A 16,418-nucleotide genomic window follows, 5' to 3' on the forward strand; every position below is an offset into this window, starting at 1 on the left:
AGCCTGAGGGTTTGGGAAGCAGCCAGCTCAGGATTCAGAGGAGCCCAGGGCTACCCCGTTCACACAGAGGCAGGGCTTAGGGCATCATGACTCCCTCCAGACCCCACGGCTGCTGGGGACAGAGCTCGGTAGTAATGTGAGTACCTGCCACTCAGGGTCTATGTCGGTGCGGGCGTTGCGTGACACTGAGCCTGCAGGAAGGAAGCTGGTTTTGTGTGGACCTGGGGGAGGCCCAAAAGGACATAGCCTTCTGCTCAGCAGTGAGCTCTAGCATCCCTGGAGGCACCCCGTCATAGTGCGTGATTTGATGAAGACAGTGGCACGGAGTAGCTCAAGCCCACAGAGTAGTTGAAGCCTTGGGCTTCTCTTCCAGCTATGGGGCCTTGGGCTGGTTACCTGACCTCTCTAAGCTTCAGTTTTCTTGCCTTTAAAACGAGGAGAAGAATAAAGATAGAATGGTTGGGGACCGGGGAAGGTACATAAAACCCTTGGCACGGTACCTGGCACCATTACTCCAGCCACAGAGTTACTCTCTCAGCGTCACTGATGAGCAGTGTGGACACACCAGCCCTTCTTATCATAAGCAAAACGCACTGAACATCCACGTGGGGATGTGGAACAAGCTGGATTGGGGCAGGGAGGCATGATCAGATGTCTGTTTTGGAAAGATCACCAGGGCAGCACTTTGGGAGGGTGCATGAGATTGGGGGAGGCTGGAGGCAGAGAGACCAGCGAGGAGGCTACTGCAATGGTCCTAGCAAGGGACAGTGAGCCCTTAACAGGGGCAGTGACAGTACTTGGATGGGACCCTGCTTGATATTCAGTGCTGGGAGGAGAGGGAGAGACAGGTATGATCAATGTTGTCCACAGCCTTCTACACAACAGAATACAGAGAACAAAGTTTCCTCATACAAAATGTGGAGCATATACTATGATTAGAACAGGAGTCTACAACAGCCCCTCTCCTATGGTGCAGCCAATCTGGACCTTCTGACATCTCATCAGTTGGGTAATAACCATCCCTTGGTCTCCATTCTCAGAGTAACCCAGTTCAGCCAAAAAAAAAGAAAAGAAAAAAAAAATCCTGAATAACAAGTTATTTCTAGTACGGTTCAGTGTTTTGTTTTCTTTGACTGTCTAGACATTGCCTAAGAAAAAGCTGGGAGGAAGAAAGCATAAGATACAGGCAGCCTGTGAAGGAAGAAAGAGGCAGAAGTTTTAGCTTAGCTGTTTCCTGTGCTGATTCAGAAATCGACTGTGAATGGGAGCACTAATCAGAAAAGCATTTATAATTTGTCTCTTGGAAGAGAGTAAGGCAGACAGCAACATTTCCTGCAAATGAAGTGTTGGAAAGAGACGTTCAAGTGCTCAGGAATGTGTATTAAGACCTAAGATATGTGATTCTCCTCTGAGCCAGGCCCTCTGCTGCCAGGGAGCTCATATGCTGGGCCCAGGTTCTGCTGGCTCTGACCGTTCTGTGCTCTAGTACAGTTCCATGTACAGCTCTAGTACACAGTATGTTCCATGCGTACTGTGCCTTAAAACATTTGGTCATTTGTGCATTCCTCCTACTAGATGGTGAGTTCAGATGGAGTCCACTGAATTATAGGCTGTAAGGCTTTGTGTGCTCACTCTAAGCCTCAGTCTTCTCTCTGTAAAATGGGTATAATAATGAAGTATTATAATGGAAAATAATGATAGAAAAAATTAATGACTAGAGCACAGTAAAGAGACCTGCCTCCCTGAGAGACAAGGGTATCCAGGTTAGGCCAGGTTTCTTTGGAAGGAATGGTGCTAAAGCTGAAACTCCAGTACTTTGGCCACCTCATGCGAAGAGTTGACTCATTGGAAAAGACTCTGATGCTGGGGGGGATTGGGGGCAGGAGGAGAAGGGGATGACAGATGGCTGGATGGCATCACTGACTCGATGGATGTGAGTCTGAGTGAACTCCGGGAGTTGGTGATGGACAGGGAGGCCTGGCGTGCTGCGATTCATGGGCTCACAAAGAGTTGGACACGACTGAGCGACTGATCTGATCTGATCTGATCTGATGGTCCAAAGCCTCAGGGGCCAAGGTTGGGAAGTTTTGTATCTTTCCGGACCTCCTGGTGCTCACCCTCTGTGCTCAGCATGCTTGACCAAGCCATCATCTGCTCTCATTTGGCCTAAGCCTTCCTTCTTCCTGGTGGTTCCACATCTACTTTGGCCCCCAACCTTATGCCTCTCTCTAACAGAAGCCAGAGGGACCTCCTCAAAATACGAGTCAGATCACGTCCTTGTCCTGCAGAAAACCCTTCAGATGGCTCCCTTCAGTATTGAGCCCCGCATATCCAAAGGCCTCAGCCCTCTCTCCTCCTCATTTCTCACTCTCACTGTGGTGTTCTCTCCACCGCAGTCTCCTCAGTTAAGCCCCACTGCCCTTTATTCCGAACCTTGAACTTTCCCCACTCATCATGACACAGGGCCTTTGCACGTTCTCTTTGCTCTATCAACATGCCCTTCTCTCCTCTCTTTGCTAAGTTCTCCTTGTTCTTCAGATCTTTGCTCAGGTGCCACTTCCTCGGGGAATTCTTCTGACCATTATAACTCAGCCAAAACCCCATTATTCACTCCAAGAACACAATGCATGTCTTCTCTTAATTCTCCGTGCTGTTGTGATTTGCGAGCACATGGATGGCCGTCTCTTGGCTGCCTGGTCTCCTCACTGGAACAGATGTCCTGGGATAGCAGGGCCAGAGCCATCTTGCACTTCTGTGGCCCCACACCTGACTTATGGCTAGTGCTCGGTAGACAGGACTGAATGTTGGAACTCACAGACTCCCTGCTGCTGCTGCTAAGTCATTTCAGTCGTGTCCGACTCTGTGCGACCCCATAGACGGCAGCCCACCGGCTCCCCTGTCCCTGGGATTCTCCAGACAAGAACGCTGGAGTGGGTTGCCATTTCCTTCTCCAATGCATGAAAGTGAAAGTGGAAGTGAAGTCGTGTCCGACTCTTTGCAACCCCATGGATTGCAGCCCACCAGGCTCCTCCGCCCATGGGATTTTCCAGGCAAGCGTACTGGAGTGGGGTGCCATTGCCTTCTCCAACAGACTCGTTATAAGACCCCAAAGGGATTGAGCCATAGGTCTCTCCCTTCTGGTTCCCCTCTCCCCCGCTCAAAATAGAGAGCACCCAGAAAGGATGGATGGAGGAGGGCTGGATCCGGATGACTCTAGGAGCAGTGATATTCCAGCAATGAAGACATAATGAGCCTATGTGAAGAGGGTAGAGAGACGGGAGAAGGGAAGGAGAGAGCACACTCATGTCCCCTCCAGGATCCCACGTCTGAGAAGGCAGGATCCCAGGAGCAAGAACAACAGTGAAGGGGATTCAACTCCATGGAAAGGGGATAGAAGATGCTGGCAGCATCCCGTCCACACCCACAGCCGCGATGCTTCCTTGTAATGAAGCCTGTAACTCACACTCTCTTAATTGGGATCACACACCTGGTCTCAGGACTTAATGAAGCTCAGGTTCTTGATGTCTCATCACAAAGAATTCAGGGAGAGACAAAGTGATAGGTAAAAAAGTGGATTTATTTAGAAACAAACACACTTCACAAAGTACGGGACATCTCAGAAGGCAAAAGCGGTAGGAAAATATGGCGTGGTTAGTTTTAGTGGGCTGGATAATTTCATCGGCCAATGAGTAGGAGGATTATTCCAACTGTTTTGGGGGAGGGGCAGAGATTTCCAGGCATTGGGCCACCACCCACTTTTTGGTCTTTATGCCTGGCCTTGGAACTGTCATGGCACCTGTGCGTGTGTCATTTAGCTTGCTAGTGCATGACAGTGAGCATATACTGAGGCTCAGGGTCCAGTGGCTGCTGCTGCTAAGCCGCTTCAGTCGTGTCCAACTCTGTGGGACCCCATAGACGGCAGCCCACCAGGCTCCCCCGTCCCTAGGATTCTCCAGGCAAGAACACTGGAGTGGGTTGCCATTTCCTTAGAAAAGTGAAACTGAAGTCACTTAGTCGTGTCTGACTCTTCGCGACCCCATGGACTGCAGCCTACCAGGCTCCTCCATCCGTGGGATTTTGCAGGCAAGAGTACTGGAGTGGGGTGCCATTACAGCATATTAAAAAGCATAGACATTGTTTTACTGACAAAGGTCCATATAGTGAAAGCTGTGGTTTTTCCATAGTTATGTATGGATATGACAGTTGGACCATAAGGAAAGCTGAGCACCAAAGGATTGATGCTTTTGAACCATGGTGTTGGAAAAGACTCTTGAGAGTCCCTTGGACTGCAGGGAGATCCAAGCAGTCAATCCTAAAGGAAATCAGTCCTGAATATTTATTGGAAGGACTGATGCTGAAGCTGAAACTCCAATACTTTGGCCACCTCATGCGAAGAGCTGACTCATTGGAAAAGACCCTGAGGCTGGGAAAGATTGAAGGCAGGAGGAGAAGGGGACGACAGAGGATGAGATGAGGGATGGCATCACTGATTCAATGGACATGAGTTTGAGCAATGTCTAGGAGTTGGTGAAGAACAGGGAAGCCTGGTGTGCTGCTGTCCATGGGGTCATAAAGAGTCGGACACGACTGAGCGACTGAGCTGAACTGAGGGTCTAGTGGAAAGCAGCTCATCTTGGACCTGTTTGGTGCTAATCAGTTTATATTACGGAGAAGGCAATGGCACCCCACTCCAGTACTCTTGCCTGGAAAATCCCATGGATGGAGGAGCCTGGAAGGCTGCAGTCCATGGGGTCGCTGAGGGTCGGACACGACTGAGCGACTTCCCTTTCACTTTTCACTTTCATGCATTGGGGAAGGAAATGGCAACCCACTCCAGTGTTCTTGCCTGGAGAATCCCAGGGATGGGGGAGCCTGGTGGGCTGCCATCTATGGGGTCGCACAGAGTCGGACATGACTGAAGCGACTTAGCAGTAGCAGCAGCAGTTTATATTATGTCCTCAGGCTATGTTATTCTTTTAAAGGTAGTGCCCTGGCCCTTCCGCTCTAGTTTCAATAACACCACTGGCATCTAGGGATGCAGCTAGGGTGAGGTGGGCGACCTCCAGGATGTGACATTCTGGGGGCCGCTTGGCCTCAGGTGGCGACCTCCAGGATGTGACATTCTGGGGGCCGCTTGGCCTCAGCTGTTGACCCGGCACCTTCCTGACTCTGAGAGCAAGCACCTCTCTAAAGCGTGTGCCCTGGCGCCTCACTGGTCCCCACACACACTCACCTGGAGTGCTGCCCTGTTTGCATCTCTTTGCCTGAGGACTTTCTCCAAAGCTGAGGCAGGATGCTCTGTCCAGGCTCGAGACCATCTCTCCCTGGACCACAAATAGCCCAGCTCCTCACCTCCAACCCTGCTGGGGTGTATGGTCTTCACCTTTTTCCAGAGCTTCCATGGGGAGTGGGCTGCAGCTGCCCACAGTAGTAGTAGATTTGGAAACTCACCCTTCCTGGGCTCCTTCTTTTGGCTGTCTCACCCCCCCAACCCCCTACTCCCCCTGGTGTCCCCTTCTCTTCCTACATAAACTGCTTGCACTGGAATTCTCATCTTACATCTACTTTAGGGGAAGCCCAAACAGAGACAGAGGAAATTTAGACAGCTAGTGATACCACTTTGCTGGATTTGTGTGTGTGTGTCCGTGTGTGTGTTAGTTGCTCAGTTGTGTCCGACTCTCTGTGGCCTCATGGACTATAGCTCACCAGTCTCCTCTGTCTGTGGGATTTCCCGGCCAAGAATACTGGAGTGGTATTTCTTCTCCAGGGGATCTTCCCAACCCAGGGATTGAACACGGGTTTGCTGGGTTTAAAGAGAGTTGAATCTCCTTTGTAAAGTAAGTATCAGTAATTCTGCAGCAAAACTGTGGCTGGACGGGTCTGCACTCAGTCCTGAGAGGAGACAGTGCCAAGTAACCAGTGCATCCAAAAGCAGGGCAAGGCACAAAGAGGACCAAGAAAGAAAGAAAAAAGAAAAGCGTCCTGGAATTGAAATGAGAAAGGAAAAAGAGAAGCAGCCCGAAGGATTGGAAAGTGTTCCTGCCCTTGTATGTGTCCCTCCCGAAGGCAAAGTCTGCCCTGGCTTGATAAATAGAAATATTCTTGGCGCAAGAAGAGCACCGGGTGTGATTAGCATCCCAAGGAACCCAGGGCTCTGGGAGGCTGGTGTGGAGGACAAAGGCCCAGGCCAGGAGGACAGAGAAGATGAAAGGAGGGGAGATGGAGGGAGGGTGCTGCCTGCAAATGAAACAATGCAAGAGAAACCTTGGCTAAATAAGTCCTTTCTTCCAAATGCTTCTGTTTAGAATTTAGTAATAGAGACAGTGGGGTTTCCAGGGAGTAGAATGGAAAGAGAGTGAAAGGGAAGGAAATGAATGGGAGAAACAGAATAAAGGAGCGCTTTGCTTTTAAGCAACCCTGGGGCACAGGCAGTGGACGAGGGGAAATTTCGAGAATACTGCAGCATTCCTCCTGTGCAAGTTGGAGAGGGCCCTTCTTGGCCTGTCAGGAAGGAGATTGCAGGAGGCGAGGAACTGATCCCAGGGGGCGCACATGTTATCAAATGAGGCTTCTCTTTTATCAAATGACAGGTTCTCCTGGACTCTGTTGGGGTCCCAGTAGAAAACTGATGGGACCTTCAAATAGGGTGATTTGAAGAGAACTTAATCAAGTGGTTTTTGTTGGTTTTTATTTTTCTCATGAAGATGTGAGCTAGCTATAGGCAGACTACAGGAATAGTGCAGTGCCCTGGGGCTAAATGCCACACCCGGGGCCACAGAAGACTCTGTAAGAAGTTCCCAGGACCCAGAGGAAGGCAACCTAGCTGAAGGCATGACCTTTTAGTAGCCTTGCAGGCAGCCTGTGGTGGCCCCAACAAAGAGCTGAAAGGAGAAGTGTCGATGCCTCCCAGGTATCGATTGATACCACCCCCCCAACTTCATCCAGTCTCTGCCTGTGCTTTCCAATAGCTAAACCAAGCCAGAGCCAGAGGACAAGGAAATCTGTAGACAGAGTCCCGTTGTTCTCAAAGTGTGCTTCCTGGAGCAGCAGCACCTAAGAACTGTTTAGAAGGCTCATTTTTGCATCCCACTGCAGACCTGTCACAGCAGACATTCCAGGGGTGGTACCCAGCAATCTCAGTTCTAAAGATATGTAGATCAGATGTGCTGGTGACACCCATACACTTCTCAGGGTTACGAACCTTTCATCTTATTTTCTTTTTTCTTTTGATGCGTTAATATAATGTTACGTTAGTTTCAGGTGTACAACACAGTGATTCAGTTACTTTTTAGACTATATTCCATTGAAAGTTCTTATAAAATATTGGCTACCCCCATCTTGCTCCTCCCCCTTTCCTCTCCCTGCTGGTAAGCACTAGTTTATTCTGTACATCTGTGAGTCTGGTTCTGTTTTGTTATAATCATTTGTTTTATATTTTAGATTCCACAGATAAGTGATAATATATAGCGTTCGTCTTTCTCTCTCTTTCTTCACTGAGCATGATGCCCCCCAGGTCATGCAAATGGCAAGATTCCATTCTTTTTTATGGCTGACTAATATTCCTCTGTGTGTGTGTGTGTGTGTGTGTGTGTGTACACCACATCTTCTTTATCCATTCATCTCTTGATGTACACTTGGGTCGCTGTCATATCTTGGGGTGCATATATCTTTTCAAATTAGTGTTTTCATTTTCTTTGGATATGTATATCCAGGAGTAGAATTGCTGGATCATCTGGTAGTTCTGTTATTAGTTTCTTGAAGAATCCCCATACTGTTTTTCCACAGTAGCTGCACCAATGTACATTCCTACCAACAGTGTACAAGGGTTCCCTTTCCTCCACATCCTTGCCAATGTTTGTTATTTGTGGTCTTTTTGATGATGGCTCTTCTGACAGGTGTGAGGTGATACCTCATTGTGGTTTTAATTTGCATTTCCCTGATGATTCGCGATGCTGAGCATACAGACCTCTCATTCACAGAGATTAGCTCCCAGTTTAGAGAGGCAGGTGCAGAAGTCTGACTGGCAAACAAGAGATCTGGGATATTTTCTGAGACTTCTAACCGCCTAATTTAAACAAACCTCTAGGCTCAGGTGTAATGGAGTACCAGGTATGGGGTCCAGCAGACCTGGGTGCTAGTCTCAGTTCTGCCTTTGACCTCATGCATGACCTTCAACAAGGTCACTTCGTCTTTCTGACAGTGTCTTATCTTTCAGTGCAAAGAGGGAAAGCTAAGATGAATAATTGTTGACTCTGAAGCTGACTGTGTAGGCTTTTAAATCTAGATGAGACCAAGTCTAGCCTCTCTCAGTTCACAGGCAATAAGCAGCAGTCCAGAGATGTAGAACCCTTGCCCACGGTCACACAGAGGGTCTGAAGGACAGAGAGGACCAGAGCTCTGTGCTCTGGCTGCCCGGATGCCATGAGCTCCCTACCAAGGAGTCCCTCTGCACCTGGACACACCCGTGCTTTTAGGGGAAAATGTGTTGAGGTCTCTGACCTCAGGACAGATAGCAGACTGCATGAGCTCTTCAGAGAAGCCATTTTCACTTGTAGGGAGAGACTCAGGTTCAAAACAAACCCAAGGGCTTCGTCTCATAGCTTTCTCTCCTGATTTCTGGATGTCAAAATGGGTGCTCCCAATTCCTTCTTCTCCTTTGCCATCTCTGAGGGTGGCTCCTGCCTGGGCCTTACAGAGAAACCTTGTGCAGCAACCCTCAGTGTCCTTTTTATCAGAGGCCTTGTTCCAGCCACTGTATCCCTCTCTGCCTGCTTGTGGGGCAGGTCAGGACTCGCAGGAAATTGGATGTCCCCGGAGCAGTTCTCAACGTATGACTGGTGGGGGATGGAATATAAGTTCCCCAGGCACCTCCCCGCTAAGGTGGAATTATCTTGGGGATGTGTGTTCACAGTCTCCCCTGGAGTTCCCTAACAGGAGTAAGCAAGCCCAACTGTCTTTGGTGATAACTTGCTTGATGACACACCCCTTATTGAATTCCTTTCTTTCTCCTTCCTTTCTTTCTTTCTCCTTCCTTTCTTTCTTTCTCCATTTCACTTCCCATCCCCTTTCCAGTGTTTCCTGGGGTCATCTCCTAGATCAAGTCTTTACACTCCATCTTTGTCTCCGATTCTGCTTCTAAAGTAATCTAGATCAGAAACCTCCCTTCCTTTCTTCAGAAGATCCCCTTCGTGGAGTGTAGGCTGGCCACTCTGCTTGGAATGAAGCCACAAAGTCATCAGTTAGGCCACTGTCCCTCTAACTTCTCTCGGTTCTCTGTTCATCGGTGCTTAAGCCCCCTGCAGAGCCCCAAAGGTTTCATCCATCAGAGCAGCTCCCCAAAGGGCCCTGCAGAAGGGAACAGTTCAGCCCCAGCCAACAGGGAACTGGCTGCACTGGGAGGTGCACCGAATGCCAGGCTGTTTGCCTGTGGTACCCAGGCCACCTCTCTCCCCTGATAATGGTAATTCAATCAAGATTGAATGTGGAGACCTTTAGCTTCAATGGGATACCCAGGCAGTCTCGGCACAATTACCTGCCTTCTCCCTCTCCATTCGTGCGAGATGATGGCATTAACATTTCCAGTGCTTCTAAGAAATGATTTTTCAGGTCCACAATTCATTGTAATGAGTCAGATCTCTTTTCTCTGAAAAATTGCACCTTTCCTTTACCTTCCTCAGTGCCCAGAAGACAGGGGAGAAAAGAACATCTTGTATCCAAGTGATAGTCCCTCTCCGGCCCCACCTCTCTGAAGTGATTCTCTCTTAAGTGGATATGACTTGAGAAGACTGATTTATTGGGTTACCTTTGATGATGGAGGAAGAGAGGAGGAGTTGTGGTTTGTTTAAGAGTTAGTGCCATGCAGACAAGGAAACTGAGCCCTCTCCTCTGGCCAGGGATGGGTGGGGGCAGGGGGGCGCACAGTGGGATGGGATGGTGTCAGAGTCAGAACTGGCATAGAGGGGGTGTGGAGACAGTGGGTGTCAGTGGTGGGGGTTGGAGGGGTAGGGTCCCTACCACTTTATAAGGAAGCTCTCAACCTTACACCTTCTCTTTAAGTTATTCAACTTCTTGGAGCCTTGATTTTCCTCATCCATAAAATGGGTTACTATGAGAATCAAATGGCATGGCATCCATGGGCTTCTAGAATAGTACCTGGAACACCGTACACATTTCACAAAGATAAATTTTTGTACCTTACATGCAGTGCAGGTGGGTCTCTAGTCTCATGGGCCAGTTTCAGTAAGATATTTTCGTCTTGCCCAAGACATATTGAAGTGCCACGGCACCCCTATGTTAAATAACTCAACATTGAATGGTCTGTACATTCACACCTGAGTGTGCAAAAGAATCTCCTGGAGGGCTTATTAAATGCAAATTACTCATCCCCATCCCAGAGTTTCTGATTCAGTGGGTCTGGGCTGGGACTCAAGTATTGGCATTTCTAAAGAGTTCCCAGGTATCATTGATGCTATTGGCCAAGGTATCATTGATGCTATTGGCTATTTTGAAAACCACTGGTCTAAAACAATAATAAAACTGAATTTACATATTTGCATTGAGCTCTTAAAATACAGCGGGTACTTTTATTTCTTACTGCTTTTCATCCTTACAAGTTTGCAGAGGTGGAGAGGGTTTTGATGATGTCATTGGGTGAAGTGAGGCTCAGGGAAAGTCAGTCAGCTGCCTCAGGTTGATAGAGTTAGTGATAGACCTCAGGTCTGCCTTCAGAGCCTGCCCATCCCCTGCCTCTCTCCTGTTGGAGGCAATAGCTGGCAGTCAGTGTTGGGTCTGCAGGTGGGGTGAGGGTCAGCTACAAGGAGAGGAAGAATTTGAGCCAGGATCCAGGCTTACTATGCCAGCCTTGCGTACAGGGAAGAGCCCGGAACTCAAGCCAAGTTACCTAAAATCAATTGTATGGCTAAAAGCAAAGGACCCAGCCCCTTTCTGGTTCTCAGCCTTTCAAACACAGTATAATTCATATATTGAACAGATAATTGTTGAACACCTACTTTGTGCCATACCCTGTAGAGGGTTTAGTAAATGGGGTGCCCTTTCTTAAATAGGGTGTGGAGGAGAGCCATGGGTTAGTCCGATAGTCTCAGAAATACAACTGTCCTAAGAGCTCTGAAGACAAATACAGGAAGCTGTCAGAGTCTAAGATGGAAAGATCACAGAAGGCTTCCTGAGAAAGGAAGATTGAGCTGAGAGCTGAAGAGTGAGATGTTGCCAGCCTGTGGGGTTGAGGGTGTCCCTTTACACGTGCAAAGGCCCTGTGGTCAGAGCAGATGTCATTCATTTGAACAACAGAAAGATGGGTAACGTGGGGAGGGAGGCATGGGGCTGGAGTGGGAAACAGGCCCCAGACCCTCAGATCATGCAAAGCACTGTGGGGTTTGGTCAGGTCAGTGGTGTCCTGGAGCTGATGGGGAAATTTTCAGGAATTCTGTGAGCTTGTTGATGCCATGTTGGCAGCTTGGTATCAGTCATGGTGGGAGTACTTATATCACAGAAGTCAGCAGATGTTACAGATCAGGGCCACTGCTTTCTCCAGAGAGCTATTTGTTAAACTTCTACAACCTCCCGCTGGGTTTTGTCCTAAAACCACAAGGAACAGGTTGATTCTAGAGGGACAGTGTTTCCTCTTGAGTTGTGTTGGGGGAGGGGGTGGGGCGCTTTTTGGATCTCCGTGGCTTTCCAGTTATGTCTTCCTTCTACTGGAAGGAAAAAACCTTCCACTGGTTTTTTCCTCCCCTTGAGCCAGAGCTGGCCCTTCATCTCCTGGCCAGGCTCTTGCAGTTCCTCTTACATCACCATCGAGGAGCTTGTTTCTCCTCTATGTGACTTCCTCCCTCGTCTTGAATATCAAACAAGGAGTACCAGATTAGCTATTTCTCAAGCTTGCAAAATATAGATAAAGCATAATGAACGTTCTGGGCTGCTTGTAAATTACTTTGTATAAATTCCTTTACATTGCTGGCTGCCCCATCTTTCTCCATGTACGTCTGGATAAACACAATTTTTTATCCTTCTAATTATATAAAGTTAGAAGGGGAAGGAGACACAGAATAATATTAGCATCTCCCAGAAGGAATAAATAAACCATGAGGGCAGTGCTGCTCCTTGCAGTGCCTTTCTGGTGGACTCATAGCTGAATTCTGCCCTTTCATGAATATACACAATAACTCTGCCTCTGCAGAGAGATGGATTGACATTTTGTACAGAAGGACAAATAGGAAGCATAAAGTTTCTAACCACCTCTGCCATCAGCTCACTGCCCACCTCACACCCAGCCCAGAGCCATCATTTGTCAAGCACCTGCTGCGTACCAGGCACCATTGTCACACTTCTCTCTTTTTTTTTTTTTATCTTTTTTTTTCTTTAATAGAAAATTATTTAATTAGTATACATGTGTTCCCCATCCTGAACCCTCCTCCCTCCTCCCTGTCCACACCATCCCTCTGGGTCGTCCCAGTGCACCAGCCCAAGCATCCAGCATTGTGCATTGAACCTGGACTGGCATCTCGTTTCATACATGACGTTTCACATGTTTCAATGCCATTCTCCAAAATCTTCCCACCCTCTCCCTCTCCCACAGAGTCCATAAGACTGATCTATACATCAGTGTCTCTTTTGCTGTCTCGTATACAGGGTTATCGTTACCATCTTTCTAAATTCCATATATATGCGTTAGTATACTGTATTGGTGTTTTTCCTTCTGGCTTACTTCACTCTGTATAATAGGCTCCAGTTTCATCCACCTCATTAGAACTGATTCAAATGTATTCTTTTTAATGGCTGAGTAATACTCCATTGTGTATATGTACCACAGATTTCTTATCCATTCATCTGCTGATGGACATCTAGGTTGCTTCCATGTCCTGGCTATTATAAACAGTGCTGCGATGAACATTGGGGTACACGTGTCTCTTTCCCTTCTGCTTTCCTCAGTGTGTATGCCCAGCAGTGGGATTGCTGGATCATAAGGCAGTTCTATTTCCAGTTTTTTAAGGAATCTCCACACTGTTCTCCATAGTGGCTGTACTAGTTTGCATTCCCACCAACAGTGTAAGAGGGTTCCCTTTTCTCCACACCCTCTCCAACATTTATTATTTGTAGACTTTTGGATCGCAGCCATTCTGACTGGTGTGAAATGGTACCACACTTCTCTTTTTTAAAGAGCAGTTTCAGGTTCAGAAAAGTTAAGCAGAATGTCCAGAGCTCCTCTCTACCCTCTGCCTCCCTCCCACATTCAGCTCCCCCTATTTCTAACAGCTCGCGTCGGTGTGACACATTTGTTACAGGGGTGAAACAAAATTGATCCATTATTATTAGCGGAAGTCCGTCCTTTGCATTTGAATCCACCCTGTATTGTGCAATTCTACAGGAGACGAACAATGTATAATGACAGGGATCCACCAGGAAAGGATCCTGCAGAGGTTTCGCTGCCCTAAATACCCTCTATGCTATGCTATGCTAAGTCACTTCAGTCGTGTCCGACTCTGTGCGACCCCATAGACGGCAGCCCACCGGGCTCCTCCATCCCTGGGATTCTCCAGGCAAGAACACTGGAGTGGGTTGCCATTTCCTTCTCCAATGCATGAAAGTGAAAAGTGAAAGTGAAGTTGCTCAGTCGTGTCCAACTCTTAGCGACCCCATGGATTGCAGCCTAACAGGCTCCTCTGTCCATGGGATTTTCCAGGCAAGAGTACTGGAGTGGGGTGCCATTGCCTTCTCCGAAATACCCTCTGCACTCCACCTATTCATCTCTCCCCAGAGGTCCCTGGAAACCATGGATCTTTTTACTGCCTCCGTAGTGTTTCCTTCTCCAGAATGTTACAGAGTTGGAACCGTACAGTATGAAGGCTTTCAGGCTGGCTTTGTCACTTAGCAGTGTGCATGTATATTTCCTCCATATCCTTTCATGCCGTAAGAATTCATTTCTTTATATTACCAAGTCCCATCGTTTGGAAGAACCTTGACTTGCTTATCCATCTGCCTGTTGAAGGACATCTTGTTCGTTTCTGAATTTCGGCAGTTGTGAGTAAACCTGCAGTAACCATTCATGTGCAGGTTTTGTGTGGACGGTCAGTTTCAACTCATTTGGGCAAATACCGGACAGAAATTGTTGAATCATGTGATAAGAGTGTGTTTAGTTCTAGAAGAAATGACCAAACTGTCTTCCAGACTGGCTGTACAGATTTTGCTTTCCCATCCGCAATGAATGAGCATTCCGGTGGCTCCACATCCTCACCAGCATTTGGTGTTACAGGATTCTGAATTTTGGCCGTTCTGGTAGATGTGTAGAGGTAGCTTCTTGTTTTTTAAGTTTTCGGTTCCCAATGACATATGCTGGGAAAGATTGAGGGAAAAGGAGAAAGGGGCGGCCGAGGATGAGATGGTTAGATAGTATCACCAACTCAACGAAAATGAGTTTGAGCAAACTCCAGGAGATAGTGAAGGACAAGGAAGCCTGGCATGCTGCAGCCCACGAGGTCACAAAGAGTCAGACACAACTTAGTAATTGAACACCGCCACCAACAAATGACATATGATACTGAACATCTTCTCATTTGCTCATCTTTTGTCTGTACATCCTTTTTGATGAGCTTTCCATTCAGATCTTTTGCCCATTTTTTAATTAGACCGTTTTCTTATTGTTGAGTTTTAAGAGTTCTTTGTATACTGTGGATACAAGGCTTTTATCAGATAGTCTTTTTCAAATATTTTCTCCCAATCTGTGGCTTGTCTTTTCATTCTCTTAACATCCTCACACTTTTCATGCCTGCATTTTCTCATTTAATCCTCCCAATATTCTCAGAGCTGTATAGCATTTTGCTAAGGAATCCAAGGCTTAGGGAGACCAATGGACTTGCTAAATGATGGAACTAAGATTTGCCCCCAGAACTGGCTCCTAGCTTCAGACCTCCCATTAGCAGATCTGCTGTCCTGCTTGCCACAGAATAGCCTGTGTGAGAATAAATCTTAATCATTTTGTACTAAAGTATGCTCCCACTGTCTCAGAAAAGAGTCTCTATTTGGATGCTCTGCAGAGCCTGGCTTGGTGACTTGCATCTAAGCTCGTGAATAGGGAATAAAAAGCCCTCTGTAGCCTAAGCCCCACCCACCTCCTCTGCTTCTTGTCTGGCTCCTAGTCCCCAGCCACTCCATGTTCACAAGACAAGAAACCCTGTTTGTAGCTCATCCAATATGCTTGTTTTTCCAGGACCCCTGCTGTCACTCTTGCGTTTGTTCTCTCTGATGGAAAGACCCTCCTTCATTGTCCATTGGTCAAGTCTCACTTTCAGTGCCTCATTCATATATCACTTCCCGAAGCTATTTATTTATTTGGCGGTGCCAGGTCTTACTTGCAGCACCTGGGTCTTCCATCTTTGTTGCAGCATGTGGGATCTCGTTCTCTGACCAGGGATCGAACCTGGGCCCCCTGCATTGGGAGGTCTTAGCCAACGGACCAGCCACAAAATCCCCGAACTTGTTCTTAATAAATGAAGAGGTGATACTGACAAATACCTGATGTAGAGACACCACTCATCTTTAAGAACAGATAGCTAAAAGAAATGTTTCTGTTTCTTTTTAAGTCATATTTGCTTTCAGACTTTAAATTCCATTTTATATTAAAGGAAATACCCTTTCAACATTTTAAACCTCTGTTCCCAGTGCTCTAGATCTCAAGGGCAGGCGTAACTCAATAAATAAAGGAGATTTTTGAATTAGTAAGTCACTAGACCAATGAGTGAAAACGCATTTTGCATTTTTCACTTTTTTGAGGCTTGTAGTTTTTTGAAACCACTGGTAATAAGGCTTAACAATCTGAGCTCAGAGTCAGGTGCTGGATGTCGTTTGAAGCCCTGCTGGGTGGATGTCCCCCCAGGAAATCCCACTGCAGGAGCGGGGGACCAGGCCCTTGCACAGCCTCCAGTGCCTGCAAGATGGTAGAAGTCCAGGGACAGCATTTTGTGTGGACAGAGCAGAGATTCAAGGGCATACAGTCCTGAGAGAATCCTAGCCTTGCCACTTGCAAACTGTGTAACATAGGAAACTTGCTTAACCTCTATGAGCCCCAGTTTCTTCATCTGTGAAATAGGAAGAATATTACATCATTGTAATATTAGCATATAAGAGTGATATTAGCATAATAGTCTGTAGAGCTATTTGGGGAAATATATGAGTGTAAAGCCTTCAGTGTCTGCCATACACTCCAGAAAGACTAGCTTCAAATTCCTTCCCCACATCACAGCCCACTGCCCCACTCACCCACAGAGATAACTTACACCTCCTTCCCTGCCTCTGGTGGCTTCCACGGAAACTCCTCCCTACGAGGAGTAAGAAATGTGTCATCCAGTGTAGCTCAGTGTCTAACATGGTGCCTGGCACACGTCGGATGCTCAGTGAATCATTGT

The 16,418-nt window shown here is 47.4% G+C and overlaps 1 protein-coding gene across 10 annotated transcripts in view; it reads left to right on the top strand.

The window, feature by feature from the left end:
• Positions 1-16,418, top strand: part of PTPRT (protein tyrosine phosphatase, receptor type T) — a 1,160,479-nt gene that overhangs the window by 1,086,368 nt on the left and 57,693 nt on the right. The window lies entirely within an intron of this gene.

Source organism: Bos indicus x Bos taurus, chromosome 13, assembly GCF_003369695.1.
Source record: "Bos indicus x Bos taurus breed Angus x Brahman F1 hybrid chromosome 13, Bos_hybrid_MaternalHap_v2.0, whole genome shotgun sequence".
NCBI classification, from domain to species: domain Eukaryota; kingdom Metazoa; phylum Chordata; class Mammalia; order Artiodactyla; family Bovidae; genus Bos; species Bos indicus x Bos taurus.